The sequence below is a fragment of the Nerophis lumbriciformis genome, linkage group LG24 (genome assembly GCF_033978685.3).
Source record: "Nerophis lumbriciformis linkage group LG24, RoL_Nlum_v2.1, whole genome shotgun sequence".
Classification (NCBI taxonomy): Eukaryota; Metazoa; Chordata; class Actinopteri; order Syngnathiformes; family Syngnathidae; genus Nerophis; species Nerophis lumbriciformis.
Window position 1 is genome coordinate 9,278,964 of NC_084571.2, and position 17,623 is coordinate 9,296,586.

The following is a 17,623-nucleotide window of genomic DNA, read 5'->3' on the forward strand; positions in this document are numbered from 1 at the left end:
TAATTTCATTGACAAGCAATTCTATTATGGTCATACTCTTGTTTGCTAGCAGCTACAATTTCAGTACTATTGAAGATCTTTGCTCCTTCTCAACTCTGTGGTAATATTCTTTTCACAAAATACTACCAATAGTACGTTAATGTTAAATCTTACTTGTGAAAAGTAATCCCCCGATTCCTATTTTCAACAGTCCACTCATTTGAGCAGGAAAACGCTGAACACCATCTTTGTTTTCTACCTGTCAACTGTCAGTTTAGGCTGCTCGCTGGCTCCTCATCACCACTTTAAGATGGCAGCCGAATTTCTCGCGCCACAGCAGCGTCTACTTATAAGATGTCTATGGGCGGTATCCCCATCACGTTGCCTTCAGGGAACTTGACAACTAATTGAGTTCAAGACAACACTTAACGCCATGTGATTGTTAGTGAAATAAATGATGCCAGTGAGACCTGAAGGCTCGTTTAAAAAGCACAGAGGACAAATTGCGGAACTGCACCGACTAATTATGACATACCGGTATATTGAATTTCAACAGTCATGCTTTAAATTCCAATTTCTCATGCGCACTGATCCGCACGTCAATTGCAAAGATGGCATCCGGTTTTGCAGGCGGTCCTCCTGCCTGGAGCCAGCAGACAGGTGACAAATGTTCAAAATGGAAGATTGTTTAGTGACAACAAGCAATGTTTCTGGTGTATTTAACTGGTGAAATGGCAAAGCTGGAAATTAAGCACATGCTAACGTTAGCAACTTGGCATCCATTTGCAATATGTACTCACTTGTACTGGGAAAACAACAACCAGCCAGAGCAATACACTCTGCGGGTGTGTTTACCGTTTTATCGATGTCTCCTTCTAGACACGCTTTATTTTGAACACATTATATATCAATTGTGTTTCATTGTATCCATTAAACCATAGCCAATTGTATTTACAATCCGGAAAGTATGCGAAAATACCTTCTAAACATCACAGAATGTCACAAATTCAGTCGGCCATTTTGATGATTCCGCTTCGAATATCTTTGGCAATTTTCATGGATTCTACGTCACCGTAGTAACGTTTCCTCACTCTGACCATATTATTAGATGAGTCATTCTGGAAATAAGCACAAATTAGAAAGTGATGTGCTGTTTATTAGTCACAATCCTCATATAAGACAAGAAGACTTTTTTATGCATTTAAAATTGTAAATAAATAGCTAACAATTAAGTCAACAGATCAAGGGTCACATGTTGCGCCCATAAAACCCTCTAAAAACATCCAGAAAGCGCAAACAATACCCCATTTTCATGTCATGACCTGAAAATTAACCAAATATGAGTGATGTTGTTATTATAATCGCTAACGCAGATGGACTATTTTAGCGGCGCATTGATAACCCTGAGCTAATGATAGCTTACGCTGCTATTGTTGACAAACTGAGCCGGCAGCTGCTTCTGCTTCGTCTCAAACTTGCTAAAAGTAAATTCTAGATTATAATTATTGCATCTCTCACCTGCCAGTAGACAAATGTGGCCATTGACTGAAAGGCTGGTTGATTTTCACATCCCCGAGTTGGCAAAAAATAAGCTTGTTGCGGCAACTTTTTTTTAACCCTTCATGAGGATTGTGATTGAATCTTCTTTGAAACGGAATTATCGGAGTGTCCCGTCGGTCGGCACTCAGCAAGAGTGGAAATTGTACTGTAAGTGTTTGTTTTATTCTGTTGTCTTTTGTTGGGCTCGCATTAGGGCTGTGAAAAAGATAGATTTTTGAATGAATCACGATTCTTATTTGTAACTATTCTTAATCGATTACAAAATTTTGAGATTGATTTAAAAAAAAAAAATATATATATATATATATATATATATACACATATGTATATATATATTTTTTAATCTGGCCTGTCCAGCCACTGACAAATCATATTGTTGATGTTGCCAGATATGGCCCACGGGATGATAAGTGTTAGAACCGGCCCGCAGGCCACAGCCGCCTGCTGCTGTTTTGCACGCACCAATCATCAGTGTTGGCGCTAGTAATTTTCAAAATGGGATCCCAGAGGCCACATCAAGTCATAAAAATGGGGTCCCACAGTACATTTTTGGGGTCCCACTTTTTTGTAACCGTTTTGAATACAAATGATAGATGTATGCATTATCCTGTTATATCTCACAGTCTATATTGTGTTTTGGAAAAAGGTTGTCATTAACGTTACTTCATTCCTTAAAAAAAATAATACAAAAAGAAAACACATTTTTATGCATATGTAAATGTATTCAGTAATAAACATTCATTCACTTTCTTCTTTCCTTCATGAATCTAAACTTTACTGCTTTTTTCTATATTTTTATTGTAATATTTTCAGAATGTGTTTGTTCTATTTTTGGCCACAGTAAGACATAGAAAACAATCTGAAGTTGTCTTTATTTTTTAGTTTTCATGCCATGATTTTAATAGTCCGGCCCGTGTGCGCACAGATTTTCCTCCATGCGGCCCCTGAGCTAAAATGAGTTGGACACCCCTGATGTAGATGATCATATCTGCTGTAAATATTACTTTAGAAAAGAAATGTGGAATACTTGCTGCCTTATTTGTATTCGTTTGGGTAGGATTTTATATAACAAAACCAGTTAACTTTCAAGTAATATAGAAATGTATCACAGCTGTTTATCTTTTTTATGGAGGAGCATAGTTAATCATAGAACTGGCAACCAATGTTGTATATTTAAAAAATATTGATTTTGAATCGAGAATCAATTTTGAATCGAATCGTGTGGTGCCAACAGATTCACAGCCCGAGCTCGCATACACCCAACAGTAACGTTCTCCATGCTTTTACTTTGAAGGAAGAGTTTGATCAGGAGAAGACAAAAACATGAAAACTTGCACATGATCCAGTTTGCCATCTCTGCAGCGTAAATACAAATTTTGAATTCACTAGTAAACTTTCCAAAAGTACGGAGCTCTGCCTCCAGCTGTTCATTAGAAATGAAAGGCGGCGCACCTGACAGGTAATCCGCATGGAGACCCGCGCGTAAGTGTCCCTAATAAACAGTCCGGCTTCAATGAAACACTGAACAAAACTCAACTTTTAAGACAAACAACATTTTCACCTCCTACCTGCTCTCCTCCACTGTCACGCTGCCGCCAGGAGGAATCATCCGCATACCTGGCCTGATTGACGCCACGAGGGGGAGTCATTACTCCGAATACGTCTTTATCCGGGCGCACAAAGACGGCGAAAACCCCGCACAGTAAAACTAAAGGCTATAGGTCTACACTAAGCCGGATAACCCTTTAAACGAATAATTATTTATTTAGCCTCCTTTCAGCCACATTATCGTTTAATGCCCCCCTCCTCGGATAATTTTTTACACGGGTAAGGCAGCCGTGTATTTCTTGAATCTCCGGATCGTCGCTTTGTATGGACTCATTGATCGTTTACAAACTGAGTCCGGAGAGGAAGTGACGTCAGAAAGCCCGCGCCCCACACAAGAAGTGACGTCAGAAAGAACGCGCCACGGCCATCTTTTTTATTTATTTTTTATTTTTTATTTTATTGAACAACAAACATACATGAATAATGCACACAAAAGTCAAGGCACTTTGAACATAACCCACAATCTACACGTCAGGTTGAGCAAATCACGACATCAGCAAAACATGTCAAGGAAAGAAAACAAAAGTAAATACAGATAGATGATTAAATGTTAATAAATAATAATAATAAAAATATGAAAAAAGAAAAGGAAAAAAAAGACAAAAATGGCTACCTAAATCACTTTAAGTGTTTTCAACAAAGATATCAATTTAAGGGATTGATTGATTTAATCTTTTATTAGTAGATTGCACAGTACAGTACATATTCCGTACAATTGACCACTAAATGGTAACACCCGAGTAAGTTTTTCAACTTGTTTAAGTCGGGGTCCCCGTCAATCAAGTCATGGTAGAGTATTGTACTCTTAATCATCCTCCAAGATTTGATCGATAATTGTAAACCATTAAGCCAGTTAGAAAATGTAGGCGTTTATGTAGAATATTTTTTGCCTGGAGCATAATAATGTTGACAAACATTTCTATGTTACAGTCATTTATAAAAATACCAAATTTGATCTGTTCTATAAAGAATGGGGACATCTCCACACCTGTCTCTCAGCCAATCTCTGATCTCCTCCCAAAACACATGTACACTCTCACATTCCACAAACAGATGATTGACATCCTCTACAGCGCCACATATATACAGCCATCAACCATCCATGTTAAATTTAATTTCAAAAAATAATTTGAACGGTATATTCCATTAATAATTTTAAATTGTATTTCTTTAATTTTGGGAATCAGGTATGTAATATATCTTGTCCTTATTTTCCTTAGTTCAACTTTTGTAAACTCCTTCAGGATATATTTTGTATGAACTGTGCCCGGAAACACAGCCAGCTTCATAACAACCGGAGCTAACCACTGGAAAGATGGAGGCAAGTCACCCAGACACACCCGTGTTTCTCCTTCTACACGTACAGACACTTGTGGAAACCACACATGAATACCTTAACTCCTGTGTGGTGTTCGGGTCTGTGGGACCCGTTTTCAATTTTTATTAAAAGAAAAATGATACAATTAGTTAATTTTTCAAACTTAGACTCACTGACTTTGGCTCATTTTCTGTGAAGAACATATATCAGAATACATATTTAATGACCACACACCATACACCCCCCTACACATTTCTATTACATATAAGATGTCCGGGTCCACTGGACCCGGGGCTACTAGAAGTGTAGAAATTGATGTTCTGTGTACCACACACACACACACACACACACACACACACACACACACACACACACACACACACACACACACACACACACACACACGCAGCAGGCCTAGACAGGAGGAGGACAGAGTGTAGGTACACAGAACATCAGAGGGTCAAATGTGCGAGAAAATGAGAGCAGACAGTGTTGACAAACAATGTTGCAACCTTGTGTGGGAACCGCAGGTGCAGAAACACAAACGAAGAATCCCTGTGGGATGCAGAAACTGGCAGATAAATTTTCCGTGCAACGTTCATATTGTTGTTACTCAGCCAGCGTTTGTGGGTCTGATGGACCCGTTGCATTTTGTGGCTTTTAATGCCTCACAATAAAACACTTTTATGTTAAAATACTGGACAGATGTTTATTGGGATAAGGTAAACATCTTTTCAGTATTTTAACATAAAAGTGTTTGATTGTGAGGTTTGTGGGTTAAAAGCCACAAAATGCAACGGGTCCATCAGACCCACAAACGCTGGCTGAGTAACAACAATATGAACATTACACAAGGGTTAAGTTAAGGTAATGTCAAACCTCCCTGATCATGCGGTTTGAAACCCCAATAAGTCCCAAAAGTTATGAGAAAAAAAGCAACAATCACGCATGTATCACACGCCACCGTGATGCCCACACCGGAAGTAGATAGTTCGATAGGTGGATCAGGTAAATTAATGTTACTGTTATTGTAAATAATATACAACAACATTTAGTTTGAAGGACAAAGTCAAACCCGTAAGAAGTATGTATATAAAATCATTATTATTTAATTCGTAATAAGCACATAATGCCTAAAATCATAATATAAGCATTTTATTTCATTTGTTTTTTTAAATTAATCAATCCAACAAAATAATACACAATAATACCATTATAATACAATTCCAATTCTAAAACTAAACCCGGCCCAGCAACATTCAAAATAGCAATCAATAGAGCAATTGAGAGGACACCCAAACATGACACAAAACAATCCAAAGGTAGTCAAACAGAAATGAATAATATCAACAACAGTACCAATATTAATAAGAATTCCACCGTAGCAGTGATTACAAATCCCTCATTGACATTATCATCACAGCCATTTATAAAAAATAAAAACATTTAAAAAATATAGAATAACAAGAGCAATTTCTATATGAAACAAAGATAGTCAAAATGTATTGCAGAGACCAGTTTTTAGTGCATTATTTAATTTGTCCTAAGAATAAAATATGTGTAACAGTCTGGTGGCATTAACTTAACTACCGTCTCCCTGAAGGTTGAACAGGTGGTGAGCAGAGTGGGATGTGTCCTTCAGGAGACTGTTTTTGGAGACACCGGGAGGAGAACATGGCTTCTGGGCTTGGCAGGCTTGTGTTTGTTATTTTTACAGCAGTTGTTGTCGCCCTCTGCAGGGTCTTTTTGTCCGCTGAAGAGCTGCTGCCATGCCAAACCAGGGCGCCGTAGGTCAGAACACTTTTAGTAGAAAATTGGTAGAAGGCCAGCAGTACTTCCTGAGAAACCACTGCTGTGCCTTCTTAAAGGGGAAGTGCACTTTTTTTGGAATTTCGCCTATCATTCACCATCCTTATGTAAGACAAGAACAGATATGTCTTTCTTATGTGTAATGCATTCTAACTCATAAAAATAAAGCCATTGGGAGCTCTTCTATTGCTGTGGATGCATTATGTACTGCAAAGGATTCGGTAAGTAAGTACTAGTGATATTGTTATTAGAAGCACTAACGCAGACAAACTATTTTTAGCGGCACTCTAATTACAGAAAGCTAACTAGCTGTTGCTGCTATATTGACATATTGAGCTGCTGCATCGCCTCTGAGTTGGTGAAAGTTCATTTGAGTTTATAAATCTCTCACCTGGATAGTGGAAGGTTGTGTACATAAACTGACAAGTTGGTCAACTTTGACATCCAAGTTGTACCTGAAGATGGCCAGAGAGACACGAAAAGACGATTGTTTTGCACACACCTTTTTTTTTTTTAACCCTGCGCAAGGATTATGATTAATTCTTCGTCTAAACTGGAACATATAAACATCGCATCGGTCGGCATCCCAGTGAGAGCAAACATTGTACAGTACGTGAATTTTTTTTAATATGTTTTTTTTCCCTCATGAGATCTGCCATGATTAGTAGTAGTCAAAGTTTATTTGGATAGCCCTTAATCACTGGGCCCTCAATGGGCCCCAAAAACTGACAACAATATCCCCCCGGATCTAAACCATACACAAGAAAACTGGGGATAGGGTCTGCAGATGTGAGGAACCCAGACCTGGGTGGCCGGCTGCAATGGATGCCAAGTGGGTACAGATATTGAATAGGTACATCAATAGATCATGTGAGAGTCCAGTCTATCGAGAAGCTAGTCTAGGGTCGTAGGAGGTCAAAAAACATTAAGTCCTTGCCTTATGTCAAAAATGATTTACGACCTAGGTGTCAAAAGGTCAAATGATTTACGATCTAGGTGTCAAAAGGTCAAATGATTAATGACCTTAGGGTCAAAAGGTCAAATGATTAATGACCTTGGGGTCAAAGGTCAAAGGGGGGGTGGGGTTATGGAAAGGTCAGAGGGAGGGGGGGAGGGGGATACACCTTGTGTCAGAAATGATTAATGACCGGGATACACCTTATGTCAGAAATGATTGATGACCCTAGAAGAGGAGGTGGGGTTATGGAAAGGTCAGAGGGAGGGGGGTATGAGGAGTCCCACGAGTCCCGCAGCCGGCCTTGTGAGCCCCAACAAAGTCGTGGGAGGAGTGGGGGAGAAAAGTTGGAAAAGTGGTCAAAAGTCCTCAAAATGTTCAAAAATCACACGCGTAATAAACAGCATGTGCTCTCATTTTCACACACACACACACACACACACACACATATATATGTGAATGGGTTTGGTTATAACAAAGTATTTGTTAGTACGAGCCCCAAGAGGAAATGGAAAAGATGGAGAAGCCCTTTGTTTCAGCAGCCGTGATTAGTGAAACTCCAGTTTCCATTTATAAAAATAATACAACTTACCTGGCCGCTCCTCACAAAAGTAGAGTTTTTTTGAAACGCACTCAAATTCCTCCAACCGAGTCTTTGCGTGAGAAATGGTGCTTGGATGCTTACGGAATGGTTGGATCTTTTGGATATGTTTTCAAATATCAGACAGGAGATATTTGCTTGTTTCAGCTGAAAGAGAGAAGAGACGAAAGCCAGATTAGTGAAATTGTACCCACGCACACACGCACACACACACAACAATGGTGCACAGGAAGGCGGGGAAGAAGAGGAGATAAGGCAGTCAAAAATGGTAAAAAGTTCCAATTTTATCCAAAATACCTCTCAGGGTTCCAGTCCCACGAGTCCCGCAGCCGGCCTTGTGAGCCCCAACAAAGTCGTGGGAGGAGTGGGGGAGAAAAGTTGGAAAAGTGATCAAAAGTCCTCAAAATGTTCAAAAATCACACGCGTAATAAACAGCATGTGCTCTCATTTTCACACACACACACACACACACACACACACACACACACACACACACACACACACACACACACACACAGCAAATGGTCGGAATGTGCACGGATTGAAATTTATACATTTACGATCGTCAGAAAGAGACAGACAGAGACAGATTTAATGGCAGAGGTCATTCCATCCAGAAACCAGATGCTCTTTCAGATCTGACCAGCATCAGTCCTTTGAGTACACAAGCACATACACACACACACACACACACACACACACACACACACACACACACACACACACACACACACACACACACACACACACACACACACACACACACACGCACACACACACACACACTCACACACACGCACGCACGCACACAAGCACACACACACACACACACGCACACACACACACACAGCAAATGGTTGGTATACGGTTTAATTGTTGTTGTTTGAAACATTATACGTTTATGATTTTTACCGACAAAAACCAATTGTTATTTTCTTGAGAAAGCAAAAGGTCTTTTAGATTAGGTGCCCAGCCCAGACAGAGACATATACACAACAGTTTTGTAATATGTAATTAATTTAGTCATTATTAACATACTGAGATGAAGAATATCTTATTTTTAATAAGGTTGAAAGTATTTCTCATCATTATTTTTCTTTGTACTCTGTAAGCACTAATATTTTGAACAATCTCTTAAACAGGATCATATCAGTTAAATTTTTAACTTCTTTACTTAATCCATTCCGTAATTTTTATTTTACATGCTGATATGCTAAAAGTTTTAAGTGTTGTATGTGCATATAAATGTTTAAAATGATTTTTTAAGGTTATATTTTTCCTTTTTTTTTGTTGAGAAGAATTGTTGTACGTTCTCGGGTGGCAGGTTATAGTTTGCTTTGTACATTATTTTAGGTGTTTGCAATTTTACCAAATTATAGAACTTTAATATTTTTGACTTAATAAATAAAGGGTTTGTATGTTTTTTATATCCAACATGATGTATTATTTTAACCGGTCTTCTTTTTGTTTTTGTAACACGGTTAGTGAATGTAGCACACCCACACACACACACACACACACACACACACACACACACACACACACACACGCACACACACGCACACACACGCACACACACACACACACGCACACGCACACACACTTTTTTTTTAAGGTTATAGTTTTCCTTTTTTTTGTTGTTGAGAATAATTGTTGTACGTTCTTGGGTGGCAGGTTATAGTCTGCTTTGTACATTATTTTAGCTGTTTGCAATTTTACCAAATTATAGAACTTTAATACATCTGACAAGTCAAATGATTTTCATTTTACAAGAAAAAAAAACATACAATATACAATATATATATATTTACTTACAAATGTTCCCTTTTTGCTCAGGGTGGAAAGGAGGCTTTTCTTTCGCCAGAGAGTCCCGAGGAAGAGGCTTTTTCCCGGCAAAGACTCCCGACAATGAAGGCTTGCTCACGGACAACATCATCGAAAAAGACGGCGAGGGTCTTACATGCTCCCGCTGTAAGTTCTTTTTGCTTTCTGTACGTTCTTCCTTAAAGCTCCGGAGTTTTGTGGAGATCATCACACTAACCCGTCTTTCACACAAATGAATTTCGCGCGCTGAGAAGTAGGCGGGGTCTGATTCCAGAGGTGGGGGTTGTTTCCGGGTGTGAGTGTGAGAGTGGCGTGCGAAAACGAGAGCGCCACATGCTGTTAAAGTCGTTCATATTTTTCCACACTTTATTGTTACATCCCTAATGCCAACGAACAATAAAGATGGTAACTTTGTTTAGAAATATTTATTCATACCGTAAATGTGCTGTTTATTACGCTGTTACATGAATACTAACAACTCTTAAAGTTTTGTCCATTTTATAGCAATGAAAAGTGCTGATAAAAAAACTAGTAATCAATGTTTTGAGGACGGTCAAAATAGCGGCAATAAATACAAACAAAACAACACCAAAGCTTTCTTGATGTGTTAAGAAAGCCGCACATATGTATATAGACAAAATTAGCCGGCAGACTTTGACTAAAGGCTTTTTTTCTTTCTTTTTTTTTCTTTTTTTTTTTTCTGACTCAACATTTTCTCACTGTAGTTAGACAGCTTCAGGAATCCATTAGGAATACAAAACACATTAACGTCTTACAAACAACAAGCGTTTTGCCTCTAACAATAAACGCTCTAAAACATTTACAAATTAAAACATATAAAGAAAAAACATATTTTAAAACTCATATAATAGTAGAACAATATTTATAATGTTTGTTTTGCTCAAGAAAGTATATTATATAGGTGTGTTGCTAATGTTTTATACATGTGTTTATTTTAAATAACACTTTGTTAAAATATTTTAAGGTATTAGTTATTTTTGAGCACATTTGACAATTGATGACAACCGTGATATTTTGGTCACAATAACTGTGATATGATTTTATTTTTTAACATTTCTAATTTACATAAACTTGTTGTAATGCCCCCATGTTTGTTTCGTGTTTTAACATTAAGGAAAGTTTGTATTGTTTATTATTGTTGTTTGGCACAGTTTATTTTTAATAAGCTAAGCGTTTTATTAAAGTACATCACAGATTAACACTCGGACATGTCCGAGAAGAAGTATGAAGAAGTGGAGCTAATTTACTGTTTTTGACCAAATTGCAAGATTTTGTGCCATTCCCTCCACACTGCGACAGACCCGTGATGAGCTGACATGGGCTACATTCCATATGTCAATGTGCATGGTGTGGTCCATCATCCTGTGTAGTAATTTGGCCCATAATATTTTGGGGTAGATGTAAAATTGACAGAAAATAATTAAGAACCACTGCACTACAATAGGAAAATTCAATAAGACATAAAGGAATGCTGAATAAATGTATAATTTATTTTAATTCATATGTTGAGAGAGTTGATGGAGTACGGGAGTTGGGGGGAATCCAACAGTTATGTTTATTGTGCAGAAAATCTTTTTTTTTTCTACCAGTAACACATTAATGACATCCTACGGTATTCTCTACCATCCCCCTTCGCGCACACACAAACCATTTAGTCATGACATGCGGTAGCTAGAAACACTCCAACGTCCGTGTATTTTACTCATTAAACAAATCATCGTAGAAACAAAATACAAATGGATGCTTTTTTTTAAATCGAATGAATCAATTTAATCGACGAATCGTTGCAGTCCTTGAGTTTTTTTTAATTATTTTTGTGTTAGAACAATACATAAGACTGTGGCTATGTGGTAACATCTGTCAATATAATCAACAGTATGTCTGTTTCTCCCCTGGGATACTTTTCCCAGGGAGCTTCACTATATATTACTTACATCAAAAAGAAAAAGTTAAAAAAACCAAAAAAAAAACCTGGGGAACCAGATGCACATGAATCAGGTAATAGATACTGTTCAACTTTATTGTCCCCACGGGGAAATTTGTCTTGGGCACGGTGCATTATTGCTTTCTTAACATACCCAAAAACAACAGAACAAAAACACAAGCACAGACACAACCACAACCAGACAACTAACATTTAATCATCAGAACATGGAGCTTGATAGACATAGGTGTCACTTTGATGTAGGCATACAATCTACAGTATGGAGATAAAGATAAAGTACCAGTGTGTATTGCACTAGGGCTCATGGATAAAGTGCTATGTGCTAAAGTGCTATGTGCTAAAGTGCTATGTGCTAAAGTGCTATGTGCTAAAAGTGCTAACCTATGTATTAACATTCTATTGCACATTGTCGGTCAGCTTAATGGAGGCTAGGACAAATGATAATTGAAGACGGTAAGATTTGCATAGTGGGACCCGGAGTCTTCTCCATGATGGCAGGGTTCCAAATTCAGGGAAGAGTGGGTGTTGTGAGTTGGAAATAATTTTCTTAGCTTTTTTCCTAACTGCCTGCTCATAGATGCTCTGTATAGGCTCATATTCTTTCCTCCCTACGATTTTCATTGCCGTTTTATGCATGCCGGCCAGTTTGCTTTTTAGCTTAACGGTTAGGTTGCCAAACCATGAGGTGATCCCGTATCTAATGATGCTCTCTACAACGGCACGGTAGAAAATCATCATGATGTGGCATGCTTACGCCGTACAATCTTAATCTTCGCAAAAAATATAGCCTCTGTTGCAGTCTATTGCACAGTTTGTCAATATGTGTCTTCCAGCAGAGAAGATTGTCAATATGAACCCCTACATATTTATATGAGGATACCTGGGTGATTTCCTGATTTTTGATGACCAGTGGTAAGTACATGGGAGCTAACATAGGCAAAGAAATGAAGAATGAAAAGAAAAAAGGAGTTGTCGTCAGCAGAAAACCAAACAATTGACGATAACCAGAATGAAAAGACCCGGACGTACGACAAAGCATACATAGCCTTTTGAATTCACCGTAGGTAAGTAGGAAATGAGGAAAGGCGGGTGTGTGTTTTATGCCATCTACTAATTGAGATGCCTTTTTCTGCTGTTGCTCCAATAAAAAACAGTATAGATCTAATCTTAATACAGAGGATGATACAACGGCGTTTTGTTCAGGAGAGAACACACAGAAGCTAATACAAAAATTAAGAGAAGAAATACCACTAGTTTGACAAAAACAGACTATCCTTACACCTCGGTAAAACTAAAAATAATCTTATTTGGTAACAGTATAAGGAAAGTAAAACACAAATACAAATAGACGGAATAGACGTTGAAAGAGTAAATGAAATAACATTGTAGGTGTAATGATTGATGATAAAATGAACCGAAAATCTCATATAGAAATATACAACATAAGGTGGCAAGACATACATCCATAATGAATAAAGCAAAATATGGTTTGGACCAGAAATTACTTTATATTCTTTACGGCTCCCTAGTCTTACCATATCTGCGTTGTGCAGAAATAACTACAAAAGTATGCTTCCGTTATTAACCGTGTTACAAAAAAAGATTGATTAGAATAATACATCATGTTGGATTTAGAGAAGTCTCAAACCCATTATTTACTGAATCAAAAAAAAAATTGATATTCCCCGACATATTGAATTTGCAAACAGCTAAAAGTATGCACAAAGTCAACTATAACTTGCTACCCAAGAACGTCCTGCAATTATTCTCAACAAAAAAGGAGAAATAAAACTTCTGAGAAAAATTGTATTTAAAACATTTATATGCACATACAACACTTAAAACTTTTAGCATATCAGTATGTAAAATTAAATTACGGAATGGATTAAGTAAAGAAGTTAAAAATTGAACTGATATGATCCTGTTTAAGAGATTGTTCAAAATATTAGTGCTTACAGAGTACAAAGAAAAATAATGATGAGAAATACTTTCAACCTTATTAAAAATAAGATATTCTTCATCTCAGTATGTTGATAATGACTAAATTAATTACATATTACAAAACTGTTGTGTATCTGTCTCTGTCTGGGCTGGGTACCTAATCTAAAAGACCTTTTGCTTTCTCAAGAAAATAACATTTGGTTTTTGTCAGTAAAAATCGTAAACGTATAATGTTTCAAACAACAACAATTAAACCGTATACCAACCATTTGCTGTGTGTGTGTGTGTGTGTGTGTGTGTGTGTGTGTGTGTGTGTGTGTGTGTGTGTGTGTGTGTGTGTGTGTGTGTGTGTGTGTGTGTGTGTGAAAATGAGAGCACATGCTGTTTATTACACATGTGATTTTTGAACATTTTGAGGACTTTTGACCACTTTTCCAACTTTTCTCCCCCACTCCTCCCACGACTTTGTTGGGGCTCACAAGGCCGGGCATCATTGCTGGGTGTGTGTGTGGGGGTGCGTGTGGGTACGGTTTCACTAATCACGGCTGTTGAAACAAAGGGCTTCTCCATCTTTTCCATTTCCTCTTGGCGCTCGTACTAACAAATACTTTGTTATAACCAAACCCATTCACATATATATGTGTGTGTGTGTGTGTGTGAATGTGTGTGTGTGTACTCAAAGGACTGATGTCAGTCAGATGTCATTCGTCAATAACCCATTCATACTCCTGATACCTATTCATTTCATTTTTTTTTTTCTCCCGCTCTTCCAGGGCCATAAATTTCGTTATGACATAAGGTGTACTCAGCCCTCCTCCCTTCTCCCCCCTCCCTCTGACCTTTCCATAACCCCACCTCCTCTTCTAGGGTCATAAATCTCGTTATGACATAAGGTGTATCCCGGTCATTAATAATTTCTGACATAAGGTGTATCCCCCCTCCCTCTGACCTTTCCATAACCCCACCCCACTTTGACCTTTGACCCCAAGGTCATTAATGATTTGACCTTTTGACCCTAAGGTCATTAATCATTTGACCTTTTGACACCTAGGTCGTAAATCATTTGACCTTTTGACACCTAGGTCGTAAATCATTTTTGACATAAGGTAAGGACTTAATGTTTTTGAGGTCTTCTTGCATGAAGAAAAGTCAACACCGCAGAGATGTCACCAACGGATGGATAAAAGAGTGGTCCACCCCGGGTCACAACTTGAAAACAACTTGTGCCTCATCCAGACTGGTGCCTCTCCAGAGATAATCCGTGGCCACCTGGTAACCTCACCATGCAGAAAAGAGAAACGGCAGATCAACTGGTCTAAAATAGAGTCTATTTAAAAGCTAGAGTATACAAATGAGTTTTAAGATGGGACTTAAATGCTTCTACTGAGTTAGTATCTCTAACTGTTACAAGTAGGGCATTCCAGAGTACTGGAGCCCGAATAGAAAACACTCTATAGCTCGCAGATTTTTTGGGGGCTCTTGGAATCACTAATAAGCCAGAGTTCTTTGAACGCAGCTTTCTGGCTGGGATATATGGTACAATACAATCAGCAAGATAGGATGGAGCTAGACCATTTAGCAGAGGTGTGGACTCGAGTCACATGACTTGGACTCGAGTCAGACTCGAGTCATGAATTTGATGACTTTAGACTCGACTTGACAAAATGTAAAAAGACTTGCAACTCGACTTAGACTTTAACATCAATGACTTGTGACTTCACTTGGACTTGAGCCTTTTGAATTGACATGACTTGACATGACTTGCTACTTTCCCCAAAACCCAAAGATGAAAAAGTTATTCGGGAGCGCTCCGTATTTTTCATTGTGTACTTGTCTATCAGCGTTGCGTGTGTCAGCTGGTGTGCTGTCAGTACAACAGCCAATCAAATTAGATCTACTTTGTTTTCATCACACAGCATTCATCCAATCAAATTGCAGGACAACCAACGAAGAAGACATGTCCAAACCACACGCCAGTGAACAAAAAATGATACCTAAAATAATTTTGTTTGGGTATAAAAATTACGAGGTGGTCACAAAACGGTTTGCAGTATGCAACACATGCGGTTCGAAAATTACTGATGGAGAGGCAACAACTTCCAACTTCGTCCGGCATTTGAAGTTGCACAAAGAACGGTAAGTTTTGAATGTAAGATAACGTTTATTGGCTAAGTAACGTGACTTTTATTTGCTGTGTAGTTAAATCAGTGAGGCTGTAAACTCACTGTGAACGTTATAACGTTATTGCAAACACGGGAATCTGTTGCAGTTCACTACCTTATTCATACTTTTTGTTCAGTGATTTTTTTTAAGCAGGGTTACGTTAGTCAATATATCACACGTAACGTTAGACGGCGGTTTTAGCCACCTAAAAAAAGACAACAATAGTAAAATAAAGGTCAGTTAAAATGTATACTATATTATGAATATGTGTACCGTTTTAGCTAGCTTTCTGACATACTGTTGGTTGTTTACCTCAGTGGTCCCCAACCACCGGGCCGCGGCCCGGTACTGGTCCGTGGATCGATTGGTATCGGGCCGCACAAGAATTTTTTATTTCTTTTTTCTTTTTTTAATTAAATCAACATAAAAAACACAAGATACACTTACAAGTAGTGCACCAACCCAAAACAACTCTCTCCCCCCTTTTATTCTGGGCATTGAACATGAAGACTCTTCCTTCACTGTTCCGAGTGGCCATGAGAGTCTTGGCAGTGCCTGCCTCCAGTGCTCCAGTGGAGCGAGTTTTCAGCCATGGTGGCATCATACTACGCCCCCATCGTGCACAAATGACTGACAGACTCTTGGCTAATTTGGTCTTTTGCAAATGCAATGCAGCATAGGGCCCTGACATATAAAAAGTACAACTTTTTTGTTATGTTCACGTATATGTCATGTTTTTTCAATGTTAACACTTTTGTACAAATAAGTACATTTGCACTTTATTTTTCAATGTGTTTGTTCTGTAAAGGAATGAGTTAATGTTTAAAATGACTGGTTAATAGTGCTATTATAAAGTGCAATGTCAGCACAATTTTCTTTCCTGCAATTTAAAATGCACTTGTTTTAATAAATAAATACAGCGTTTGAAAAGCATACACAATCTGTGTTAATATATTAGTCTGTGGTTAAAAGGACTTGAAAGGACTCGAAACTCAAAATGCAGGACTTAGGACTTGACTTGAGACTTTCCAGTCTTGACTTTGGACTTGACTCGGGGCTTGCCTGTCTTGACTCGGGACTTGACTCGGACTTGAGGGCAAAGACTTGAGACTTACTTGTGACTTGCAAAACAATGACTTGGTCCCACCTCTGCCATCTAGTATTTTATACATAAGTAGTAAAACCTTACAGTCGCATCTACCAGTATAGGTATATATATATATATATATATATATATATATATATATATATATATATATATATATATATATATATATATATAGGTCTATATGTATATAAAGGTTTATACAGTATAGGCATATATGTAGGTTTATATGTATATAGGTTTATAAAAGTATATACAGTATAGGTATATATATAGGTGTATATGTATATAGGTATATACAGTATAGGTGTGTATATATAGGTTTATACGTATATACAGTATAGGTATATATATATATATATAGGTTTATATGTATATAGGTGTATAAAGTTATATACAGAATAGACGTAATATGATCAAACTTTCTTGTTCTTGTCAAAAGTTTAGTCAACTGTAATCTTTTAATGCTAGACATAGGGAGGCCCGAAAATAATATGTCACAGTAATCAAGACGAGACGTAACGAACGCATGAATATTGATCATGGACAAAATGGAATTAATTTTAGCGATATTATGGAGATGAAAGAAGGCTGTTTTAGTAACACTCTTAATGTGTGACTCAAACGAGAGAGTTAGGTCGAAGATAATACCCACATTTTTCACCAAGTTGCTTAGTACTATTGTTTTATTGTCAAATATCAATGTGGGTTCCTTAAACAAGTGCCTGAGTTGAGCCTAAACCTTGCCCCCTGATAGCTCTGGCTTTTATCTCAGTAGCTAGCCAGCTAGTGTT